Source organism: Vombatus ursinus, unplaced genomic scaffold (assembly GCF_900497805.2).
Source record: "Vombatus ursinus unplaced genomic scaffold, bare-nosed wombat genome assembly UNPS02011700.1, whole genome shotgun sequence".
Lineage (NCBI taxonomy): Eukaryota > Metazoa > Chordata > Mammalia > Diprotodontia > Vombatidae > Vombatus > Vombatus ursinus.
The window spans coordinates 1,873,455-1,899,945 of NW_020951478.1; the positions used below are offsets into that span (position 1 = coordinate 1,873,455).

A 26,491-nucleotide genomic window follows, 5' to 3' on the forward strand; every position below is an offset into this window, starting at 1 on the left:
CCTCAATTGATATGTATGTATATATGTATTTGTTATGATATACATATTTCTTTTGTTCAATTGTGAAGAGAGGGTAACTGGAAGAGAAAATAAATACTTATTAAATGAAGAAATAATAAAATTAAATTTTAAAAAGGGGGGTTTGACTTAATGGTGTCCAAGGTCCTTTTTAGCTATAAATACAAGATCCCATGATCCTGTGAAGTTTAGAAGTCTGAAGTAAGAGTAATGAGACTCTTGATTGGCAGGCATAGTTTGAACTCCATTTTAAATATTTGAATTTTTTAAAATAAATCACTAATTGCGTATGAAAATTTGTGTTCCATTACATATTGTTATTTCACAGTCAATATATGTGATTTATAAAAGCTAACTATAAAATTACAAAAGCAAACTTTAAAACCAAATAGCAAGGCTCTTGGAAATGATAAAAGAAAATGCATATCATGGAATTTAAATAAAATCTGTACACTAAATATATATTTTCATAATTATCATCCTGGCATCCCTATGGTGGGCATCTTACAGCTAACTTAGTAAATTTTGGTGCCATGCAGTACAAATTTCTCCCTTGTTGAAACAGGAGGAAAAACTAAAAAAAAATCGTGCAAAGGAATCAGATCCTGATACTAGGGAGAATCATAGAATTTTGGAACTGGAAGAAACCTTGAAGATCATCTGGTCCAACCCCTCTTTTCCCAGTTGACTGAACCAACTCTCAGATGACCTAAATGGTTTGCTTTAAGGTCACCTGTCTTCTGCTTTCTATTGCAATATACGACTGTCCCAGGAAAAACCCTCTGTTGCATCTGGTCTATGTTGAAGTGGGGGGACAAAGAGAGTATTGGCCATGAAAATATGAGGATCCTCCCAAATCTTCCTTTTAGACCCAAACTAAGATTTGTTGTTGTTGTTGTTGTTGTAGAACCAAGCATTTTAACAGAGGAATTAACAAGCAGCTCATTTGATGCTTTACATTTTACTCCTTCCTGTTTTCCATCATTCGGAAGAAATATAGAAAATCAATTAACCAGTGAATAGGGTGATCCTAGTGTTTCCTAGTTACTCCCAAGACTGTAGTTCAATCTTTTCAATCTCCAATTCTTCTGAAATCCTCAAAAGACCAAGCCAGTTTTCTATCAGGACATCACATGGTAGTGGTGAAAAACGTATAATTTACTTAAAATAGAAAATCAAGATAAAAATCAGGAAAAATCCATAAATAACAAACACTCTTAACAGCTATAACTCAAGATAAACTTTCCACAAATTTTCACAGATGTTAAGTTTTGAGCTCAAAACAGTCCATGTGCTTCAACTTGAAGGAATCGGAACATGTTGGGTTAATAAATTACCTGTTTAGGCAACCATAAAAGTTACATTTCGATTCCTGGGCTACAGTGCTATTTGTTTCCTAAGAGATCAGGAACCTGCCTTCCCTATCCCACTGTGAGAAGGCTGAATTCTTCAGGGACTAGAAGAGAACAGACCACATCCTAATCTAAGTCACGCATCAGTAGGAGTGCTGAAACATCTGGAATGATTGTATTTCTCTGACATTGGCAGGAAAGCAGTGGAAATCTCGGACTGCTCCAGACACCTGGCAGGGTATGGTATACCTTGCTATTCCCCCTCCCCAACCCTATTTCTTATTCTGTTTTACTGGCATTTTGAGTTTTTGTTGCAAACTTTTGCCTCATAAAGTATCCCTGTGGCACTATGTACCTACTTATGTTATCCCCTATCAGACAGATTCATAAGAAACCAAATAAATTCCTTACTAGATTTACAAGTAGCGGAAGGAGGAATAGAAAATAGACAATCCACAAAACTGGATAATCTACAAAATTGGATAATCAACCTGTGAATGAGTGAGAATTGGCTATGTTTGAGGGGAAAAACTTTCAAATGACTTTTGTTTCTTTTCTTATAATATAGAATATATGTAGAATATAATATAGAATACTTCCCATCTTGGAAGATTTCTCCTCCCAAGTGGCTCCTTCCTCTGATTGGTCAGTTCCTTCTGGCACTTTGATTTTAGGCAAAGTGCCCAGACTAGGCATGTTCTCTTCTTTATCTCTGTACTATACTCCTGACACTCCAAACTTATTTTTCCATCATGCCCCTGTAAGAGTAATCTGACTTCCCAAGACTTCTCCCCATCCCCCATCCCACACTTTTCATCTTTCTCTTATATGCCATTTCCTCACACTAGAATATTAGCTCCTTGAGGGCAAGAAATTTCTTTCTTTTGATTTTTAATTCCAGCCTAACACATAGTAAATGCTTACTATATACTTATTGACTTGACATGGTGACATAATTATACGGGGAAATAAATAGGCACTGTGCCTGTGATTTCATTGATGAAAGTGAGAAAATCAAATTTATTCTGATTCCATTTTATAATTAATTCTATTCTGTATCACCCCAAATATGCTGTAAGATTGCCTAAGCCAAGTATGTTTTTTGTCTTTAAGTTCAGAAGTTCAACTTTCCTCTCCGAGCTAAGTTGTTACATAAATCACCTTAATTAAAAGAAATATATTGTCTCTACACATCTTCCTGCCCATGTACAAGTAAAGGGGATCTGTTAATCTGGCTAACAAGCCTTGCAAGATGCAGGTGGGTGCCAGGAAGTTTATTGTATTTGCAACACTGGCTGTCCTTCAACAAAGTCTGGACTGTTATTGCTCTGACTCAAACTAATCATGCGAGTGGACACTACCAATATGCTTTCTATAGCAACCAAAATGGAAGGAGGGGTTGTTGCTAGTCCTGAATTCCTAACTTCCATCCAATGATATTATTTTCCATCATCCATGATACTTCAAACTTTTTAACCAATCATATTGTTTTATACTTCCTGTTTTTTTGTTCTCTTGCAGTTCCCAAAACTACATGAAGGTTAGTAAGTCCTTCCTCATGGTCTTTTGATGACTGAGGAGTGGAGAGGCCAATTTATTGGTAATTGCTAGCCTTACCAATAAATTGAATGTGCTCAGAATTTCATGCATCAATTTATCTTATTTTGATTGTAGCAAAAAGAACTCTAAGAAAAAGGAAACTCCTTTGACCAATGAGTATCAGCACCTTCTCTGCAATTTATATTTTTAGGAAGTTGCCTAGAGCCCTCAGAGGTTGTGACCCACCCATGCAGGTCATCCCAGTAGTGAGGTTGTTTCTCTTATGCTCTATGCCATGATGCCTAATTATGTAACTAGGATGAAGATATGTAATGACTGAGTGATTTTAGCTTTGCCAACACTCAGCCATGAAAATTACATGGAGGCTGCCACACTCAAACTGTATAATCACTAATTCATGTAGATACGTGGGTGTCTTACCTATCTCACATCAACAAATCCTTATTAATTTCCCACTAAACACACAACTCTGAGCTTTTAAAGTTGCCTTAAATATGTACCCCCCCATTTTAGCAAGTCTTCATTGTCCCCTAATCCAGTCCAGTTCATTTCCCTGTTTCATATTATGCCTTCAACAAGTTTCTTACATTTCTACTCTCCCCTGCTGCACTCATCTCCTTTATTACCCATCTTAAATCTCGCACTCTGTGTCCAATTATTTCTCCATTATTCTCCATTGAATACCATGTAATTATGTCTTTTTCTGTGTTCTAAAATATCTAGGACACTGTAGGTGCTCACTAGCTGTTATGTAGACTAAACTTTCTCCTGTTTGTATAAAGGTTTTTCCCCCCTTTCTTTCAAATTTAGCCCTTGGCAAGGCTAATGATGATGGAAAATGCTGTATGAACAAACTAGCAGATGAAGACTATACTGCAATCAGGGAAAAGCAGTCACGACAAATAAATTCCTAAAGATGAGATTCTAGGCACATACATGGAAGAACAAGGACCTCCTGTTTAAGAATAATGATAACAGCTGACATTTATATAGTGTTTTGAAGTTTGTAAAATGCTTTTTTGTACATCCATTATCTCATTTTTACCTTAAAATAGCCCTGTGAGGTAGGTACTACAGGCATTACTATCCTCAGTTTACAGATAGGGAAGTGATGCTCATTAAGATTAAATGACCTGTACATGGTCACATAGCTAAATGTCAATCAATCAAGCAATCAATAAACATTTATTTGTCCTTACTATACTAGCTACAAAGGATGTAAGTATTCAAAGAGATGCAGCCCTTGCCCCTAGTGTACTGGGGGACAGAAAGAGGAATTAAAGGGAGGCCTCAAAGGTGGTAATTAAATTCAAGTCTTCCTTACTCCAAATCCAGCCTGATGTCTACTGTATCATGTTGCCTATAAGCCAATAAGAAGGGAAGAAAGAAAGGGGCACAAGCCACCAATAAACAAAAAGAAAAGTAAAAATCATCTGTGACAACACTTGCTAAAAACCTTGAATTCCACCTTCAGCACAGGAATTGGGAAACTAGAGATAAAATTGTTGGAAAATAATACAAAGACAAAAGGGGCACCTAACAGATTTCACTGGCTTTTCCTATGTAATATCAGCATGGTAGCTAAAAGCTTTTATTCTGCCTGGAGACAGTAAACTAATATTAGCCTTAAGTCTTATTGAGAACTCAGGGCTATCTTAACATGCCATTAGTTACTGAAACATTAATGTAACCATAGCTTCCAACAACCTAGCATTAGGATGATTGATTTGCATAAGAGGTCCATTAATGTACAAGCTGCTTGAATTTCACATAGTTTATCAATGTATTTCATCTTGAAGTGACTCAGTGCCAGGCTGAGAAACACATTTTGAAATTCACGTCATATTAATTTAGCCAAATATAGAAAAGTCTCTTTATCTTCAGAACAGTACCTACCAGAACATTGATGCAAAAATGCTAGGGAGTTGTTTCCTATAGAGACATCCTTATTCCTACCATTTGTGAATGCTTATTCTCTTCAATCAAATATGGATAAAGTTCCTTCTTTACAACAGAATATAACAAATGGTCTACAAAAGAAGCTGCTTGGCATAGATCAGGGACAGAGTTACCATATGCTTATTTAAAATTTACAATATTCTTTAATCATAGCTTCATTTCTTTTTCAGTGACTATTCTTCTAGTGCATGTCCCTGTCTGTTTTTAACTTGAAATTATAAATTTATTCATAAAGTCAAAAATATTTATTGACTATTAGAAAAATATAAAGTTCTGTGCTAGTTTGTAAAGGGGATAGACAGAGAAATAAGATAGTCTCACACAACTAAAATTTTAGAGGGTGAGATATGTGAAAGGTAGTGGATAAGGCACTGGACTTAGAATTAGGAATACCACAGATTGAATGCCACTTCAGATACTTATTAGTTAGCTGTGTGATTCTGGACAAGGCACTTAACCTCCTCATGCCTCGATTTCCTCATCTATAAAATGAGGAGTTGGGCTTGATCTTTAAGGTCCCTTTCAGATCTAAATCAATGGTTCTATAAGGCATACATTACACATATAACTGTAATAAAAGTATAATGAGAAAATGCAAAAAAAAATGAATCAAATTTGCCTTGAATAGAGAGCAAAACAGACTAAACATTTAACTTGTCAATTGCAATCAACCAACAGTAACATACACACTGCTTGCCTTCCAACCTCCAACTTACTAATGGGTCATGCTGCAAAAATTTGTAATTCATTTGTTTGGAACTCACTATACATTTATTTACCTATAAAAGAAAAGCCAGCATACACTAACCTGAAATTCTAAATATTTACAATGAAAAATATTAGATTAATGATATTGTTGAAATACTAGTAATTTAACAAAAGTGATTGACAATAGAATTGAGTAACAAAGAATTTTTTTAATACAAGTACTTGGGGAGAACAAGTATAATCAAGGAAGTGGAAGAAGAATTCTAAGGACATTTAGAAAGGGATTTCTGGGAAATATAGATTACAGTACTAGCTATTTTGTTTAATTCAACTTTAATCCTTATGGCTTTTCTTTTTCTTAAAACAGATATATTTCAACTTCTACTCATAAAAAGCAGACATTTTTGAGTAGTTTTTCCTCACAAATGGAGTGAAAGGAGGGGAAAAGCTAGAAGGGGGTGAGGTAGAAGAACAACATTTTTATCTGAGATAAGTGGGTAAGAATTGAAATGAAAGGGGAAGTGAGAGAAAAGGTTAAAGAAAATACATCTATCTATTTAACTAGCTAAAAAGGAATATGATATAATAGAAAACTTGCAAAACTGCATGAGAATCAGTGAATCCTGAGTTCACATTCTAGCCCTGACAATTAATGGCTTTGTGATCCCAAACAAGTCAGCCTGCTCTCAATTTACATATCATAAAATGAGGATAACAATGTTTGAATTTGCTCTATAAACCTTAATGTACCATATAAATCATGAAGTGATACATATATTGCAGACTGTTTGTGGTAGGATTAACTGAGTTTCAAATGATGCAAAGCTGAAGAAAATAGTGAAACAGAACCTATGACAAGAAGATAGAGAAGTGAAGAATGTGACCATTAATAATAATAATGATAATAATAACAATAACAACAACAATAATAATATATAATAATAGTAATAAATAATGACATTTATATAGTCCTCACTATTTTTGGGCACCATGCTGTGTGTTACAATTATTATCTCATGTGATCCTTACAACAACCCTGGGAGGTAAATCATATCATTATTCCCATTTTAAAGATGAGGAAACTGAGGCAAATAGAAGTTTAAGTGGGTTGCCCAAGGTAACACCAAACTCACATATTCCTCACTCTAGGTCCAATGTCCAATCCACTATACCACTCATCTGCCAGTGAGCAGGAAGGAAGAGAAGAAGCTCTGCATTTTTGGAACTGTACATCAGCTATTAGAGAAACCCTCCCATACATAGCAAGCCCAATTCTATTTAAAACAGAGTATTTGATATACTCAAGACTTGCCTTGATGTATTTCATCACTCACAAGTCTGAGGAAGCAATCAAGAAAACCATCCATCTGGATTGGATCCTGACCAGTAAAGTGAAGTGTAGGTAATGAGAACCTTGAATAAAGATGACCATAAAAACTTTAAGATTGTAATAGTCAATAAGAGAAGTCTGTGCTTAATCAAATACGTATCAGATAGTTTTAGGAAAGTAGATATTAGAAAGTACACAGAAAAGACTGTTATCACCCTATGACCAAACACTATTAAAAAAAAAAAAGATGGTTCAAGATGAGAGGTTCTTTAAAAAATATTTCAAACATAAATGATTATGGTGATAAGAACGAAAAGAGTAATTTACCTAAAAAATCTATGTGAACTCAAAGGAATAAACTCAGATTTTCAAAGGAAATGTGCAAATGATGAAAGGAATGCTATACAACAACATTTCTGTATAAAACACAAGCATAAATCTATAAGGACAGTCTCTTTTATTTACCTAAGGGCCTTTCAACATAATTTTATTATCCTTCCCATTAAGGTTTTTTTTTAATGCTCTGTTTCCTTTGTGTTCTTTTAGTTATATTGTTGGGGTGATGTTGGGGTGAAATTTGAGCAAAGTAATTCTGAGGCAATAAAATACAAAAATGTTGAAGTTTTGCTCATTTTTGGTTCCTGCTTTTAGTGTTTTATTTATTTATTTGTCATTTACAGGTAAAGATAGTTTCAAAAACTAACTTTTATAAGATTTTGAGTTCCAAGTTTTTTGGGTTTTTTTTCTACCTCTCTCCTCTTTCCCTCTCTTCAAGATGGTATTCAGTCTGATATAGGCTATACATGTACAATCCTATTAGACATATTTCCACATTAGTCATGTTCTAAAGGAAGAATCAGAACAGAAAGGAAAAACCACAAAAAAGAAAAAAAAAGAAAATAGTATGCTTCAGTCTGGATTCAGACTCCATGATTCTTTCTCTGGATGTGGATAGCATTTTCCATTGTGAGTCTTTTGGAATTGTCATAGGTCATTGTATTGCTGAGAAGAGTTAAGCCTGTCAAAGTTGGTCATCAGACAGTGTTGCTGTTACTGTGTACAGTGTTCTCTTGGTTCTTGATAGCCGTTAAAAAACAAAACTCAAGAGTGGAAGCTACTAAATCTAAATTCCCATAGGGAAAGCCAATCTTCATCTTATGTAGCAATGATAAGCAATTGAATTTAGCCTGCATATTGGAAACCTGCTTCCTAGAATTCTTATGCAAAAAGACTTTCCTTTTATCATCACCATCAACAACAGAAGACCTTGAAAGGAAATGTGCTTTTGTCCTAACAGTTATTTGGGCCCAAACATATGCCATAATAAGATGTCTCATTGTTTCTGTTTCACCTAAAGCTAAGGTATTTCAAAGACTTGTGTAATTATTGGAAGCACGGTATCTATTGTTCAGAGATTTCAGTTTTATAAACAGAATTAACAACCCATTTGAGGACATGCTAGTTAATATAGAACATTATCACTTTTCTCAGCACTACAAATTATGTGAGTTATTATACGATATGTTGAAGAGACGTTTTGTGTACAGAGATCGCAATGAAAACTTCCAGCAGCATTACTTGACTGTTCAAAATATAACTTAGTGGTTTTCAACAACACTTCCAGTAAAAGATGCATAAATTCCAGGGGAAAAAAAATTGGATGTTAGCCTCCTTGTACTCTGCCTTTTGCAGACCTCAACTGGAATATTAAGTTCAGTTCTGGATACTAGATTTTTAAGAAGTGTATTGATAAGTTAGAAAGTTCATAAAGGAGGGAAATTAGTATGGTTTTGAGTCAGTGTGAGATGAGAAAACACTGAAGGAACTGAGGATGGTTAGCCTGAAGAAGAGAAGACATAAAGGACATAATTTTCAAGCCCTTGAATGGCTATTATGGAGAGAAAGCATTAGTCTTGTTCTGTTGGGATCCAAAAGGCATAGCCAGGGGCAAAGGGTGGAACGTGCAAGGGAACAAATTATGCTTGATGTCAGGAAAGAAACTTTCTTAACAATTAGAGCTATCCAAAGGTATATCTCAGGCTATCTCAGGAGGCTATTTCAGTGTTCTTCCTCTTTGGAGGTTGTTAAGCAGAGGGTAAAAGGTAGGTTATTAAAGATATTAAGAGTTCATTTTGGGTATGGGTTGGATTAGATGGCCACTGAGTTCCCTTCCAATTCACAAAATGCTGTGATCCCATGATTCCGTGAGGTAGCATGCATGTTATGGACAGAGCATTAAACTAAACCTCAGAAGACCTGAGGTCTAGCTCCAACAACTTACTAGTCATGTGATTTTGGGCTCATAGTTTGACCTCTTTGAAACATGATTTCCTTAACTTAAATGTGAATAATGTTGGTAACACATATTTCAATTATCAAATGAGATAATATATGCAAATCACTTTGCAAATATAAAGTGACATACAAATGATAAACATTACTACTGACTTTTAATTTCATTCAAACAAATGGCAAAGTTTAGAATATTTGCATCTCACTGTTATTAGGCCACATTGATATCAAAATGATATATGCTGCCAAATTTATAGTATTTTCATAAAATTATTTTAGTAAAGTTATCAATTATATTACATATCTTGTGAGTTATTAACTCCATTCATGAAAATATAAAAGAAATAGAAGGAATAATTTTGAATCATTTATCTCCTGGATTACCTTGAAACAATGATATAAATTTGAGTATGAATTATTCATCATTAACTTGTTTCATCCCTGGTTTTATTTTTAGGGTAAACATGAGTTAACTATTCAAACATTTCAAATGGTTAAGAAGTAGCTGTTCTACGATATCTAAGTACTATGTATTCACATGTGGAAAGTAGAGCAGAGGAGGCAGAGCCAAGATGGCAGAGTAAAAGCAGTGACTTGCTTGAGCTCTCCCCCAAAACCCCTCCAAATACCTATAAGAAATGTCTCTAAACAAATTCTAGAGTAGAACCCACAAAAAGACAGAGTGAAACAAATTTCCAGCCCTAGAGAGTCTGGATGGTTGATCAGAAAGGTATATCGCGCCAGGCAGGGAGAGGAGCGCAGTTCTGCGTGGGCGCACAGGCCACAGTGACCCTGGAGCAGACATCAGAGGACTGAATCTGGGGCAGCTGTGGCAGTTTCCAGACTCCTCAACCCATGAATGCCAAAGACAACTTAGAAGGTCAGTGGAAAAGTCTGTGACTGCAGTAGTGAGAGAGGAGCTCAGGATTCCAGCCCCACTCCTTGGGGCTGTGGCTGCCTCCTGAGTTTCCCGCCCACAGACTGAGGGGAAATCGAGTGGCTGATCAGAAGGGGATTCCAGGAATCTCTCTGCTGGTGCAGGATTCTCTTGCTTTGCCCGTGCTTAGATCTGGGTCACAGTTCTGGGTGGCGGCCCTGGGGCAAGGAAGAGTGCTGGTGAGGTGGAGCTTGTAGTGACTGTGGAGAGGAAACCCTTTTCACAGTTCCAAGACAGAAAAGAGTGCTCATAGACCAGAGAACAGACCAGGAAAGGAGTAAACACCTCGCCCTTGATCATAACACATTGGAAGAACTAAAAATTTACAGGTCCCTAGAAGTATCTCTGAACACAGCTGCACAAAACCTCTGAAGCTTGGGACAGTACATTCTCCACACTGGAAACAGACTCCTACCTTATAAAGGGTCTATAACTCAAGTAATTGGCTGAGATCATGAGCAAGCAGCACAAAAAGAGTCAGACTATATTATCTTACTTTGATGACAAAGATCAAAACATACAACCAGAAGAAGACAACAAAGCCAAAGCTCCTACATCCAAAGCCTCCAAGAAAAATTTGAATTGGTCCCAGGCCATGGAAGAACTCAAAAAGGATTTTGAGAAGCAAATAAGAGAAGTAGAGGAAACACTGAGAGTGATGTTAAGTAGACCCCCCAAAAAAATACTGAAGAATATAACACCTTAAAAAATAGCATAACCCAAATGGCAAAAGAGGTCTAAAAAGCCAACGAGGAGAATGCCCTAAAAAAGCAAAATTGGCCAAATGGAAAAGGAAGTCCAAAAGTTTACTGAAGAAAATACTTCCTTAAAAATTAGAATGGAGAAATTGGAAACTAGGGACAATTTGAGAAATCAAGGCACTGTAACACTAATCCAAAGGAATAAAAAAATAGAAGAGAATGTGAAATATCTCATTGGAAAAACAACTGACCTGGAAAATAGATCCAGGAGAGAGAATTTAAAAATTATTGAACTATCTGAAAGCCATGATCAAAAAAAGAGCCTAGACATCATCTTTCAAGAAATTATCAAGGAAAACTGCCCTGATGTTTTAGAATCAGAGGGCAAAATAGAAATTGAAAGAATCCACTGATCACCTCCTGAAAAAGATTCTCAAAGGAAAACTCCTAGGAATGTTGTAGTCAAATTCCATAATTCCCAGGTCAAGGAGAAAATATTACAAGCAGCCAGAAGGAAACAATGCAAGTACCGTGGGAACACAATCAGGATAACACAAGATTTAGCAGCTTCTACATTAAGGGTCTGGAGGTCATGGAGGATGATATTCCAGAGGGCAAAGGAGGTAGGACTACAACCTAGAATCACCTACCCAGCAAAACGGTACAATCCTTCAGGGGAAAAAATAGTCATTCAATGAAATAGGGGACTTTCAAGCATTTCTGTGGAAAAGACCAGAGCTGAATAGAAAATTTGACCTTCAAATACAAGACTCAAGTGAAACATGGAAGAGGTAAACAGGAAAGAGAAATCATAAGAGACTTATTAAGGTTGAACTGTTTACATTCCTTCAGGGAAAGATGATATTTGTAACTTATGAGTCCTTTGTCAGTATAGGGTAGTGGGAGGGAAAAAATTATATGCATGTATAGATAGATAGATAGAGGGCACAGGGTGAGTTGAAGATGAAGGGGTGATATCTGGAAAATAAAATTAAGGGGTGAGAAAGGATTATACTCAGAGAAGGAGAAAGGGAGAAGTAGAATGAGGTAAAATATCTCACATGAAACAGACAAGAAAAGGGTTTTTACAGTGGAGGGGAAATGGGGGAAGGTGAGAGGTTATGAGTGAATCTCATTCTCATAGGATTTGACTTAAGGAGGGAATAACATACACAGTGGGGTATGGAAATCTATCTTACCCTACAGGAAAATAAGGGGAGAAGGGGAGAAGAGAGCAGGGGGTTGATAGAGGGGAGGGCAGATTGGGGGAGGGGATAATCAGAATCAAACATTTCTTTTTTTTTAATTTAAAAAAATTTTTTTTTAGGCAATTGGGGTTAAATGACTTGCCTAGGGTCACACAGCTAGTAAGTGTCAAGTGTTTGGTCAGAGGCCGGATTTGAACTCAGGTCCTCCTGACTTCAGGGCCAGTGCTCTATCCACTGCTCCACCTAGCTGCCCCTAGAAGCAAACATTTCTTAGGAGGGACAGGGTCAAAAGAGAGAGTAGAATAAATGAGGGGTAGGATAGGTTGAAGGGAAATATACTAAGTTTTTCACAACAGGCCTACTATGGAAGTGTTTTGCATGACTCCACATCTATAACCTGTATCAAGATGCTTACCTTTTCAATGAGGGTGGGTGGGGAGGGAGGAAGGGAGAAAATTTGTAACCCAAAGCTTTAAAAATACATGTTAAAAATAAAAAAAAAATTTAAAGAAATAAAATATCAAGAAAAAAAGAAAACACATAAGCTCTGGTTAAAGTTATTTTATTTTATTTATTTTATATTTTATTTTATTTAGGGCAGTGATTTTGAAACTTATGTATACTCTTTAGAAAATAGAGTAAAATACCCTAAAATAGAGAAAAAAATCCTATTCATTAAAACACAAGAAAAGCCAATCAGTCACTACACATTTATGAGGCATGTATTACGTGCCAGCAGGCACTCTACTAATAGCTGGAGCCAATGAAGAAAAAAAAGGGAAAAAAGACACAATCCCAGTCCTTAAGAAGAGAGGGACAATGAGACAATGAGCAAGCAAACAAGTTATATAGAATAAATAGCAGATAATTAAGAGAGGGGAGACACTAAAATTAAGTCAGACTGAGCAATGCTTCTTGTAGAACATGGGATTTCAATTGGGACTTTAAGGAAGCCATGCAAACCAGTAGACAGAGATGTAGAAGGAGAGCACTCCAGGCATGAGGGAGGCAGGAAAATGTCTGGAGCAGAGAAAAGAATTTCCCCAAAGTGACAGTAGACTACAAGAAGTACTTTTCCTACTTTATTATAATTCCTGAAAATTTCTAACAGAAAGAGCAAGCAGAAAGAAGAAGAAAATGATGATGATGATGATGATGATGAACAGGGCAAAGACCTAGTTCCTTAGTTCTGAAATTAGACTTCAATTGTCCAATTCAGCTGAGACCTGAAAATGATATATGGTAGTTCTTCTATGTGATATAGAGAGAATGACACATTGTTTACATGTAATGTAAATTCGTAATTATTTACTAAGATGAGGGCAGCTAAGTGGTGCAGTGGGTAGAGTGCTGGGCCTAGAGTCAGGAGGACTCACTTTCCTCAGTTCAAATCTCAGACATTTACCATCTGAACTAGAGAAGGAAATGACAAACCACTGCAGGATTTTTGCCAAGAAAACCCCAGATGAGGTCACAAAGAATTGGATGCAATTGAAAAATAAAAACAAAAACAAAAACAAAATGACTAAACATTAATAAAGATGAAGAAGTGGCCGGCTCCAGATCCTATGCATGGAGAGGGCTTTTTGCTAAAGGAAAAATTTGTGTTACTGCCAAAGAGATGTCAGAAGTTAAATATCATCAAAATCCTTTCAAATCTTCCCATTTGCTATCTACACCAAGGCAAGTTACAAATACAGTTTTAAGAATACAAATACTTGTGAAACAAACTAAGACATTCCTAAGGAGCAAAAATCTTCAATGCAGTTTAAAAATACAGGTATATATGTGTATATATATATATATATATATATATGTATATGTATGTATATGTATATGTATATGTATACGTATATATGTGTGTATATATATATGTATATGTATGTATATGTATATGTATATGTATACGTATATGTATATGTATATATGTATATGTATATGTACACACACATATATAAATATACACATATATACACATACATACACATATACATGTACATATATAATATATAAAATTAACATTTGAAAGTTATTGGATAATTTTTGCTTTGATTTGATTATTATAGAATGCAGAATTTTCATGCTAATTGTACTAAGAAATTGTTTTGAATAAAATAACTTTATTACAATGAGTAATTTATAATTTTATAAATAATACAACCAGATAGTGTCTACTATAGCCATCTAATTTCACTTTTACTCATAACCTGAACCCCTAGTGGGTTACTACTGCCGGCATAGGCTTTAAGAATAGATCTGTGGGTGACTATTCCTAATAATACAGTTCACAAGTCCCCACCAATATTCTTTCTATTAACAATAATCCAAGAGATTCAATTAGTTTTTAGTGTAACCCCTATCCTAAAGCCTACTGGTATAGGACTCTCTCCTTATTGGTAGAGTTTTTTTTTTTTTTGTTTGTTTGTTTGTTTTTGGCAATTTGGGTTAAGTGACTTGCCCAGGGTCACATTACTAGTAAATGCCAAGTGTTTAGTCTGAGGTCATATCTGAACTCAGGTCCTCTGGACTTCAGTGCCAGTGCTCTACCCATTGTGCCACCTAGCTGTCCCCTTATTGGTAGAGTTGAATGCCCTGCCCAGTGTCAGGGGTGGGGTGGGGTTAGAGAGATGAGAGAGCTCCAGCCTTCACCAGTCCTCCCTGGTTGTGCCTTTGGTAGGCACAGGTTAGAAAGCTTCCTGGATCTACATCCTGCCCCTACTGTTCTCTATCAGTGCAGTTAGTACTCAGGTACAGACATTTTATGAACCTTTGACTCTCTATAAAGGCAAAGGCAGGCTATTAAAGTTAACTCTCTAAGCTAAACTATTAGGCAAAAATGGCATGGTGAGAAGTCTGTTTCACTACTAAAATGCTCTTTCCTAAGGACTCTACCATGGAATCTCAGAGTTTAAGGGGAACGGTTAACGAATAATCATGTCCTCTACAACCTAACAAGTGGTCATCTAGCCTTCACATGAAGACCTCAAAGAAGTGAAACACACAATACTTCCAGAGGAAACTCATTCCACTTTAGAATAGTTTTATATGTTAGTGTTTATCTTATATGAAGTTGAAATCTCTTGCAATTTTCAATTGCCTCTAGTTCAGCCTTCTAAAGCCAAGCAGAGAAGAAAAAGAAAGAAATTTAAACCCATCTTCCATGGGACAGTACTTCAAATACTTGAAGATAATTACTACATCTTTCCTATACCTCTTTACCCATTCTTCTCTTTTCTAGGGTAATCTAACTATTTTTCATTTTCTAAACGAGTCAAAAGAAATCATTGGTAATATGGACAACTGATAATGAAGTAACTATCAAATATTTGTTGACTCATTTTAATTTCTTCTACTAGATATAGCTGCAAAAATATTAAACTGCCAATCTATCAATAGATTAAGCAGGGAATCTCAGAACATATGTTCATACAGAAATTGTGCTTAATATATACTGCTTGTTGTCTTCATAGCTGAAACAAAGCATTTGTCAGATGACATTTTTGACACGTGCTCTGGGCGTGGAACAGCATGGAAAAAAGTGTACAGATTCAGTGATTAAATTTCATTTCCTCTTTTCCCTAACAAAATTCACAATCAAGCCACCTAACTTCAACAGGTGGTAGAACCATTTTTTAAAAATAAAAATTAATGACAAACTCTTTACCATAGAATAGCAGACAACTTTATATAATTTTAATTTTGTTTCAATTTAGTACAAATGGTTATTGAATCATAATCAAACTTAAAATTGTATTACAAAGGTCCTAGAACCATGGTAATGTGGGAGGGCAAAATTCAGTGTCATATTTGAAGTATTTCTGGATAATCAGAGAATCTACAGTCAGACGATTTTGGCGACTCATAAATGTGGGAAACAAAAAAAAGAAGCTGGTTAGACTGTATAAATGTGTCTATGCTAACCCTGGAAACATAAAATTACAAAAAATAGAGCACTTAGAATACTTTAGATACACCATTAACTTTTGAAAGGGCACCATACCTTCTTATAAAAATGTTGGATACAGATTATTGAACTAGATGAACTATTGGCATATATTAGTGTAAAATTTTTGCAATTGGAATTCAAAATCTCTCTTCACCTTTTCTTTCATTAACTGTTGGGAGAAAATACATATCTTTTCTCCATTCAATGATGATGGGCCTCCTGGATTAAAAAGAAAAATGTGAAAGCTCAAGAGTTTTATCAGTCTTAATTTAAAAAAAGAACACTTTTACATTTTTAGTACTTCTTTGAGATAGTATAGAAGCAAATAAGATAATACTCCCCCAAATCCAGGCATTGACAGAATACTTAATTGTAAATGAAAAGTGAATGAATGAATGAACATTTATTAAGTGCTTTCTACATACTGGGAACTGTGCTAATTTCTGGGAATACACGTACAAAAGAGAGACATTATAATATTAGCTCTATGTAAGGAACTTACACCTAATAGGGGAAGATAGAATATGAAGGGGAGTGGTGGCCAAGGATAGGCGATTTCAGAAGGATAGTGAGATGTCACAGGATGCACTTTTAGGTCACATGCCCAACAAGATGAACAACTAAGTATTTTCTCCAATTGTCATGACCTCTCAAACCTCATCAAAATAAGAATTATGCGCCAGAAATAAAATGATTTCAGCTCTCTACATATTCCCAAGCATCAAGAACCCAAACAATTTGAAAACTTGATGAACTCACAACAGAGAATGCTAATCCTTAAGCCCTAATATGCTCACTTTCCCGCCAGTCATGATGCTTCCAAGAGGCTGAGAGGCATAAGCTGACCCATGACTTCTCAACAGAACTCACCTGTGTACTTCACGGCCCCCTTTCCCCCAGTGCCTCCATGATACAGAAACAGAAATTCACTCAGATTGTGACAGCAGCAAGGAAAAGTAGCTCAGCAACAAAATTGGGCCAGAGAACTGAGAAATAGAGGGAACAGAGACAGGACATTGTGTTTTGGGGCAAGAGGGTGGGGGGGGGGTTCAGGGTGGGAGGAGCATAGCATTTCACTAAGCCTTAAAGTGTCCAACATCCAGCTTGAAACAGCTTTGTCACCCTATGCATAAAAGGACCTTTTTGAATATCATAAAAAGTATCTATATAAAACAAAAAGCAAGTATCATATGCCATGGAGATACACTAGAAACTTTTCCAGTGAATATGAGCAAAATAAGAATGACCACTCTCCCCACTATTATTTGATATAATTCTGGAAATTCTAGCAGTAGTAATGAGACAAAAGAAAGAATTTAATGTGATAAGGATAAGTGAAGAGGAGTTAAAACTATCACTATTTGCTATTGGTATGATGGTTTACTTGGAAAATCCTAAGGAATCAACAAAGATAATAGAAAAAAACAACATACAAAGACAATGGGTTTATCAAAATTGCAAGCCACAAAATAAACCCTCAAAATGCATTTCCATATGACAATAATAAAATTAAAAGTCAATATTAGAAAGTGAATGCAATTCCAAATAACTACAAAATGCATAAACTATCTAGGGGTAAATCTACTAAAATACATTTTATACAAATAGAATCAAATACAGAGTGCTGCTTAAATAGATAAAGAATGAATAATATAGCTTGAGGAACTTTCAGTGCTCATGGATGGGCCATGAAAAAAAATAAAAATAAAAATAACAATATTCCCAGAGAGATGTCATAGGACATTCTGTTTTCCAGAAGCAATGGTAGTAATTATTTGGTTACTCTTCCTATAGCAAGAGGTAGAAATTTGGAGGAGGGTAGAGGTCATGAATGGCATAACAGGAAGATGGCATGATAGAATTGCTGGGGGCAGCTAAACATAATGTTTTCTTACTAATCAACCAGCCCCTTAGTGGGAGCTGGAAATCCAGTTGAGATGTTGTATGGTGAATTGTAGAATAGTAGAGATATAGCTATTTATTTCTTAGAACTGCCAGATTAAGGGCAGAGAATATTGATAAACTGAAAAGCATCTTGAAGAATGAGGCCAGGATGGTAAAGAACCTTTTGAACATTCTATGTGAGGACTGGTTGAACAAACTGAGGATGTTTACATTACAGAAAAGAGGATTTAAGAGGGAAATGAGAATTGTCTTCAAGTATTTGAATGGATTAAGTAGACTTGGCCCTCAGTGTAGGACAGAACTAAGAAGGTTGGATAAACGTTGCAGAAAGGTAGATAAAGACCCTATGGAAGTAATTGCTGCCCAACAATGAGAACTACTCAAAAAAAAGGAAAAAAAAATTGCCTCCAGAGATAATTGTTTTTCTTTCATTTGAAGACCTTTCAAGTCTTCGAGCAAAGATTGTGAAAACACTAATTGGATATGTACTAGAAAGGATTCTCCTACAGTTTGGGTGGATCTAGATAAACTCTGAGGTCCCATCCGATTCCTGAATCTCTGGCTGAGGGAAGATGGAAAGTCAAAATGCACCTAGCCACAATTCCAAAAAGAATGCTGACCTTGTTCTGAACATGACAAAAAAATCAGCTATGTTGTACCATCAATGCACTCTAAAAAGTAAATTCTCTAAACATGGAGGGGAAAGAAATGTCTTCTAATCCTGTCAGTTTCTATCTTTATAGTAGGTCTTGCACTTGGATTCAGCGAATCACTACTGTGCATAGTGACCTAGAGAGCCATTAGTAACAACCTTTCTCTGGAACTCTTGATGCGATAAATCAATGTTAGAACAGAATTTAGGGGATATCATTTCACACACAAAATATCTGGAAGCAACTATGACTGATTCAACTCTTTCACTTGATGCTGTTTTCCCACTTGAATTCCCCAATCCCAAATGGATTTCCCAAATGGATGGGAATGGGATCCCAGGGAATGGGATAGGAGGAGATAGGGATAGGAGCTATGGTTTGAAACTGTGATTTCATTGGTATGTGACATTCCCTAGGTAAGAAAACTCCCTCTACCAATACAGGTTGGCAAATTCTCTGCAACATCTCTCAAATATATCCTCTTCTCTCCAGTCACACAACTGTCATGCTGGTATAGATTCACATTTCCCTCTTACCTAGACTACTTTAATGGCACGTAGGTGGCACAGTGGATAGAGTACTGGACCTAGAGTCAGAAAGACTCATCTTCCCGAGTTGAAATCTCAGACATTTACCACCTGTGGGACCCTGGGCAACACTTAAACCTGTTTGCCTCAGTTTCCTCATCTGTAAAAATGAGCTGGAGAAGGAAATGGCAAATCATGTCAGTATTGTTGCCAAGAAAACCCCAAATGGGGTCACAAAGAGTTGGGCATGACTGAAACAACTGAAAAACAACAGACTACTGTAAAAGTTGGTTGGTCTCCTTGCCTCGAGTTTTTCCTTAATCCAATCCAAACTCCACTTTGATGGCAAAAAGGTTTTCCCAAAGTGTAGATCTTACCATGTCACCACCTTCTCCTTTCCTATTCAATTAACTTCAGTGGCTCCCAGGTATTTCCAAAATCAAATATGAAATGTTCTCTTTGGCTTTAAAAGCCCTTTATAATCTTACCCTCCAGTTTTCTTACCCTTTACTTCCCTCCATATATTCTACCAGCAAGTGACACTGTTTTTGTTCCTCACACACATTTCCCAGTTCTTTACCTTTTCACTGGCTGACTCCTAGCCCTAGTATGTTCTCTCTCCTCACCTCTCTGCTTCCTTGGCTTCCTTCAAGATTCAGCTTGAATCCCACCTTCTGCAGAAGGCCTTCCAACTCCCTCTACCCACCTACCCACTCAATGCCTTCCTTGTGAGATTTCCTTCTTATTTCCATTGTATATACTTCATATGTATTTTAAAAAATATGTTATATCTCCCGTTGCAATAATGCTCCTTAATGGCACAAGTATGTTTACAAATCTAAGGATCAAAATAGTTTGGTGAACATGGTTATAACAATTAGAAAAAAAGAAAGGAAATAAAACATACCCTTTATACTATGCTTGTATTAGGAGGAAAATTTGCAAATTTCTGTTCCTAGTTTGAAAGTTCAAGATCAGCCTAAAGCTATGAAAGGCAGCCCAAAATGAGGCCAGTTCTCCTGAAGAAAGAAAAAAAAGCTTAAACTTGTTTATATAAAATGCTTAGATACACTTGGATGAAAAGTGTGACAGAAGTATGAACTATTATTATTTTAGATTTCTCCTCTCAAATTAATTACTTTTAATTTTCTACCTTGGAGGAATGAATAAATTAGGTAATGTTTTCAAGTTTCTTTATAGAGCTAAATATTTATATTCATATATATCAAAATTGTTTCATAGTGATCCCATGAATTTTGGAGAGATCTTGGAGTTCATATGAAAAGTCTGCACAGTGCAATTGGAACAAAAAGTTGATGGACCAAAATATAATGTTGGCTCTCAGCCAACAAAGTGGGATTCAAATCGTAGATTTGTATCTATTTTCAAAGAAGTACACTGAGTCTCTTTCAAACTTTTGCATACTTTCTCACTCTCTCTTTTACTTTCTGATCACCTACCCTTATTTCCTGCATTTTAAAATCTCATACAATATAATTTACATCTCAGGGATTATGCCCCCTACAGTGGATAAAAATACAACTGGGAAACTAATAGAAATAAGAGTGGGAATGAATGCTTTGTGTTAATGATTGATTTTTGTTAAACCTTTGTCTCTACAGTCAAGGCCTAGACTGTGAAATTCTTGACAGCAGGGACTCTGTTTTTGTACTCATACGTTCCCCTCCTCAGTATTTTATACATAGAAATCACTCCAGAAGCATTAAAAGATGGTATAATGATGAAAGAAGAATGGAATATAAGCATCCCCCATTGTCATGTCTCCCCCTCATTCTTCAGCCCTGCTTTTTTTTTTCTTTCACTCCCAAGAACCTTAATAGGTCTTCCCTACCTGATTAAGTAAAGTGGAGCTGTTAAGGATTAAAGAAAGGAATCCGAGTGATAGGCAGACTTAATAAGAACCCAGCCTTAAAATTAGGGAAAGGATACAGTGAGATTCTACTTGACTTTATAACTGAGGGGAAAAAGAGGGGAATAATTAACTAGATAAAAGAGAGAAAGAAGAAGAAATAAGCAAATCTCCAATGGGAGAAAAAAAAAAGAATAATAAATTGGAGAGGGCAAGACTTGAGGATGAAGGTAAGACAGCTGGGGGGGGGGGTGGGGATAGAGTCATCTCAAAATAGATTAAGCTAAAATACCTGAAGAGACACAATGATCTGTTTATAGAGGAAGATGGAAAAATTCCAATTTGGAGAAAAATAATAAATAATAACAGAGAAAATATAAACCTTACTTTCATAATATGTTAGTAATATGTTTATATATAGTTATAGGTATATGTCCATATACATATACAGAGAGAGAGAAAAGGAGAGGAGAGAGAGAGACAGATGATGGGGTTAGACATCTTGTGAATTCAGTGATCACTGCTATCACAGTACAATTATACCTATTCCTTTGGTAGTGTTGTTGTCCAGTCATGTCTGACTTTCTGTGAACCTCATTTGGAGTTTTCTTGACTAAGAGACTGGAATTGTTTACCATTTTCTTCTCCAGCTCAGTTTACAGATGAGGAAACTGAGGCAAACAAGGTTAAGTGACTTATCCAGGGTTGCACAGCTAGTAAGTTTTGGAGGTTAGATTTGAACTCAGGAATATGAGTCTTCCTGACTTCAAACCCATCACTCTATCCACTTTGCCAACTGCCTTCCTTTGTAATACTAACTACACTAATGACTACCAAGAAGTAATATATAAATGACAACTACAGCTGAGAATATTTTTATTCCTAGTAGTCTTTTCCATGCCTCAGTGCTCCTATTTATCAAATAGCAACAGTAATCTTCTTTTGTAGGCAAATCATTTTAATGTTTTTTTTTTCAACAAAAAGCATTAAATCAATGCTAGAGAGGATGGTTTGTATTTCTTATCTGGGTTGCTAAGTTTCCAGAAAGAGCTAATAGCTTTTGACCCTGACAGATTTCAAACAAATTCAGCTTTATGCTGAGAAGAATATTGAGGAAAATTGGCAGGGAGGGATTGCTCATCTCTAATTTGCTGGTTTTAGTAAGGAAGCAAAGAGGCAAAGGCGCTAAGGTTATAATAGTCCATTCTTTTATTATTCAAAAGACCAAGTCACCCTAAACTAACTAAAAATATAGCATATTCATTTACTTTAAAATGTACCCTCGAGAGAGAGAATTGTTTGCAATTTTAATGATGGCTATTTTTGCAGTGATTTGCACCCCTGCTGTCTTACCTGTGTTGTAACTGCCTTTAAATGCTCTCATTTTCTGCTACATGGAGTTAGCCACATTGGCAGCTTCTAAAGACTCACTAATAGAGAATTTAATATTGACTGCCACTCATTATAGCATATTCCCCTTCTTCCTGTAAAGGCTCCAGAAAGGTCACCTTAACAGCTGGCTTGTACTTGCTACTGGATGATAGGAGGTACACAATTTTCTCCAACTCAGCCTGATTTCCCACAAGAAAGGATATATCATATAGAAAATAACTAGAACGTGATTTAAGCTTACTTCTTTGACATTATACTGAAAAGGAAAAGGTGGGAAGAATGTATTTTGTCACTTTCGTCCCCCAGAATTGCTTTAGAAAGCATGTCTAAGAAGGAAATCTGGATCATTGGACACAATCCCTTAGTTTCACTGATTTTTTTGGTCATGTTTGAGATTAGTTCTCATAGTAGCTAAAGAAAGGAATTCCTGAATAGTGAGTGATTTGGTAAACTGTTATGAGAACATGAATCTGGTAGCTAATGGCAGATCACTTTACATGATAGAGTCTTATGTTGAGTCACAGTGGGAATTAAGAGAAAGGGGAAAACTCAAGAGATATTTCAAAAGTATGGATTTGTTTACATAACAAATATGAAGAGTAAAGGAGAAACAAGAATTAGGAGCTTGCCACTTTTTATCTTAATTTTTTAAGAGTAAAGGATGTCTTATATGTCTTAAGTTGACCGATATTTTTTTAATGCCATTGTAATAGGTGAACTCTCCTTCCTATAAAACACTGCTAAGTGCCCTGTAAAGACAGGTTATTTAAGTTACCCTGTCAAACAATTTTATTACAATATTTATAACCCAATACAAAGTACTCTGTATAGATACTCTGTGACTTAGCATATACCCCACATGAATACTTTAAGAAACAACTCCTACCTCTTATGAGACTCTGAATCAGCTACGATGAAAATTGGATGTGATCTCAAAGGACATGAATAAAATCGATTACATAGAAAAAAACTGAAAGGCAGGTAACTCACCAATTGATGCCAATAAGTCTGAGTCACCCTCAATATTACCAGTAAGAAAAGAATCAGTAGAAAGGTTCACAGAAAGATAATATAACTTCCTACCTGGGTAGAAGCAGTTCCAGGAAAGGATGTAAATCTTGTTATAATCCAACTAATTACACAGTGTCATTAAATCCAACCAAAAAGGGATTCATTCATTTAATAAACGTAAATTGTGCTCCCACTATATGAAAGACACTGGACAAAACTCTTGAGGAATTACTATACAAGAAATATGAAATACTAATTTAGTCACTTACAATGAAATAACAAGGAACCCTTAAGGGGTCAATAAACTGACCTGTGATGGATTACTGAACTTCCTGAAAGTTGATGTATAATTTAAATAATATTATTCAATTACCATGCAAAATAAAACATTTTCTAGATATAATTGCAGTTAAAAAGAAGGGTTTAATACACACTGTAAAAGAGGTTTCAGATGAGTCTTAAGTGAATTTTGAACTGAATAATTAACAATAATTTAGTAAAGTTGACATAGGAAACTAAATGTTGGAATATTTATAATGTCCCAAATTCAAAACTAATGACAATAATCCTAAAGGAGGAGTAGCACCATCTCCTATTCATACAAAACAGAGATGTCCTGATACATTATTTGCAAAAATAAATGACAGATTTCAGAATAGTAGATTTTTCTCTCTCAAAGAAGAGTAAAAATATAAGGGAAGAAAAAGATGGTGGAACTTGACTTGTGATAATTTTGTAAAACAGTTCTGTTAGGTATCTTCCTAGAGAAGTACAATTTCTTTCTAGGGAACAGACCTTATCATGGATTGTTTTTTGTTTTGTTTGTTTTGTTTTTTAAATCTCGGAATTATGTTACTTCTTTGAAGGCTTCTTAGACAATGTTTTTTTCCTGGTTTGTCAGTTACTGCTTTCAGTCTTTATCTACTGGCATCAGCAGGTTCCATGAAATATTACAACAAAAGGAAATGCTTTTTGGGGCTTCAAAAGGTAGACTTGAATGACATTTTTAGTTATAATGACATGAAGTAGAATCACTTGAAATTATTATAAAAGGATCCTATGTGTTACGGAATACTTGCTATTAAAACATTTTTTGGGGGGAAGTATTGGTTTTCTTTTGGAATAAATGAATTAACTACTGAAGACATCAGGACAATAGAGCTTGACATCCCAAAACATAATATCTGTTACGTATATGACCAAAAATAATCACCGAATAGCATGTCACACCCACTATATAGGGTACTTATGGAAGGGGTTATTAATAATATATAGGGTCCATGCCCAAGGGATCCATGGATAGATTTATATGGGCACATAATTTTTAAAAAATATATTTTAATAACTGCATTTTGATAGAATTACTTCCCTTTGCTATCCTCTATATTTTATTTGATTCATTTCAAAGAATTATTTTGAAAAGAGGTCTGTCCATAAGCTTCACCAAACTGCCAGAAGGGTCCATAACACACAAAAAGCACAAGAATCTCATTTAAGCTGTTATGAACAGATGAGCTGTTAAACTCTACTGGGCATCCCTAAAACTTGGGGAAACATGGTGCGTGTTATACCAAAAACATCTCATATTGTCACATTACCATTCCCCTACCAGTATACCAAAAACTGTGAAGTATGTGAATCATTGTTTCAGGATTACAAAGTTAACTAAAAAGACATGCTACTCTCCCCTCTTCTACCTTCATTTAAGTGGAAACTAGGAATGTACAAATAGAAAAGGAATGTTTGGCCAACAGGCAAGACATGAAAGAAATTTACCAGATACACATATGGTCTGGAATCTTTCAGATTCCTGACAGATCCAAACCTTTAGTGTCTTTGATTAATTATAGGGATTCAGACGAAATGCCTCCAAGGTGCCAGCACTTATTTCTGAGAACAGAATTTAGCTCAGTAGATGAACTTCTTCCAAGGCAAGCTCTCATAATAGCGAATATCTTTCCCAGATGCCCAATTACCATAGCAAACACAAATGATGTTGGCCTGATTGAGAGAAACAAGCCATTTATAAGAATTATGGAAATCCATAGGTGAACATCCTTTGGAAAATGGAGACAATATATTATATTAATAGTAAGTATTAAAATTAAGTTTAATGTTCCTCTTCTCTCTGGAATATTGGTCATTGTCCTGAAGTTTCTCGTTATTGCATGACAGCCAATGACATCTGTTAACCATAGCATAAGCAAATGTTCAATGATTTTATCACCACCACTGGGAAAATAATTTCTATTTTTGTTTTGCTGATAGGAAAGAAATTGAAAGTCTTAAGTCCTACATAAGTGTATGCCTGAGATATAGTTCTAAATGACATTGCTCATCTTGAATGGGGAAAAGGAGTCTGTGGCAAAAGTGGCCTAAATATCCCCTAATTCACTCAAACCAGCTTTTAGTAGTCCTTATTATATATGAGTAATCCTAAAACAAAAAAAAATTAAATTAGCATAGTCTAGACTTAAGGGTTCTTAACTTGTGATACATGAACTTTTAAAAAATATATTTTAATAACTAAGAAATCATTGATAACTTGGTAGAGAACAATTTTGGTACAATGCCAGATCAGTCAGAATTTTGGTTAGAAGTCAGATTATAAGGAGTTAAGAAGAGAGTGAGAGGATAAAAAGTGAAGCTGCATATTATAGATGGCCTTTTCAAGGAGTTTATCCACAAAGAGCAGAAGAGATATAGGATGATGGTTAGTGGGATGGCAGGGTCAAGTGAAGATATTTTTCAGGATAGGGGAGAAATGAGCATGATTATAGGCAGTAGGAAAAAAAAAGCCAGTAGAGAGGGAAAGATTAAAAATAAGTAAAAGAGTGACTGCGACAGAAGGAACAATCTGGTGAAAAAGACAGGAAGGAATAGGATCACTTCAGCAGGTAGAGGGGTTAGCTTTGGTAAGAGGAAAGGCCACCTCATCATTTGAGACAGATGTAAAGGAAGAGGAAGTGGTAGATAGCTTCTATCAAAGTACATGTACAAGCATTTTCATGTCTAACAGCTCATGGCTGGTTCATTATAGTCCTTAAGATCATTAGGTACTTTAACACCCGCAGAATCTCATTTGGAAGACTCATGATTAATGGTGGTAATTCTGCACATAC

At 35.6% G+C, this 26,491-nt stretch overlaps 1 protein-coding gene across 1 annotated transcript in view; it reads right to left on the minus strand.

Annotated features, from left to right (window-relative positions):
- Positions 1–26,491, minus strand: part of TRPC4 (transient receptor potential cation channel subfamily C member 4) — a 225,919-nt gene that overhangs the window by 148,432 nt on the left and 50,996 nt on the right.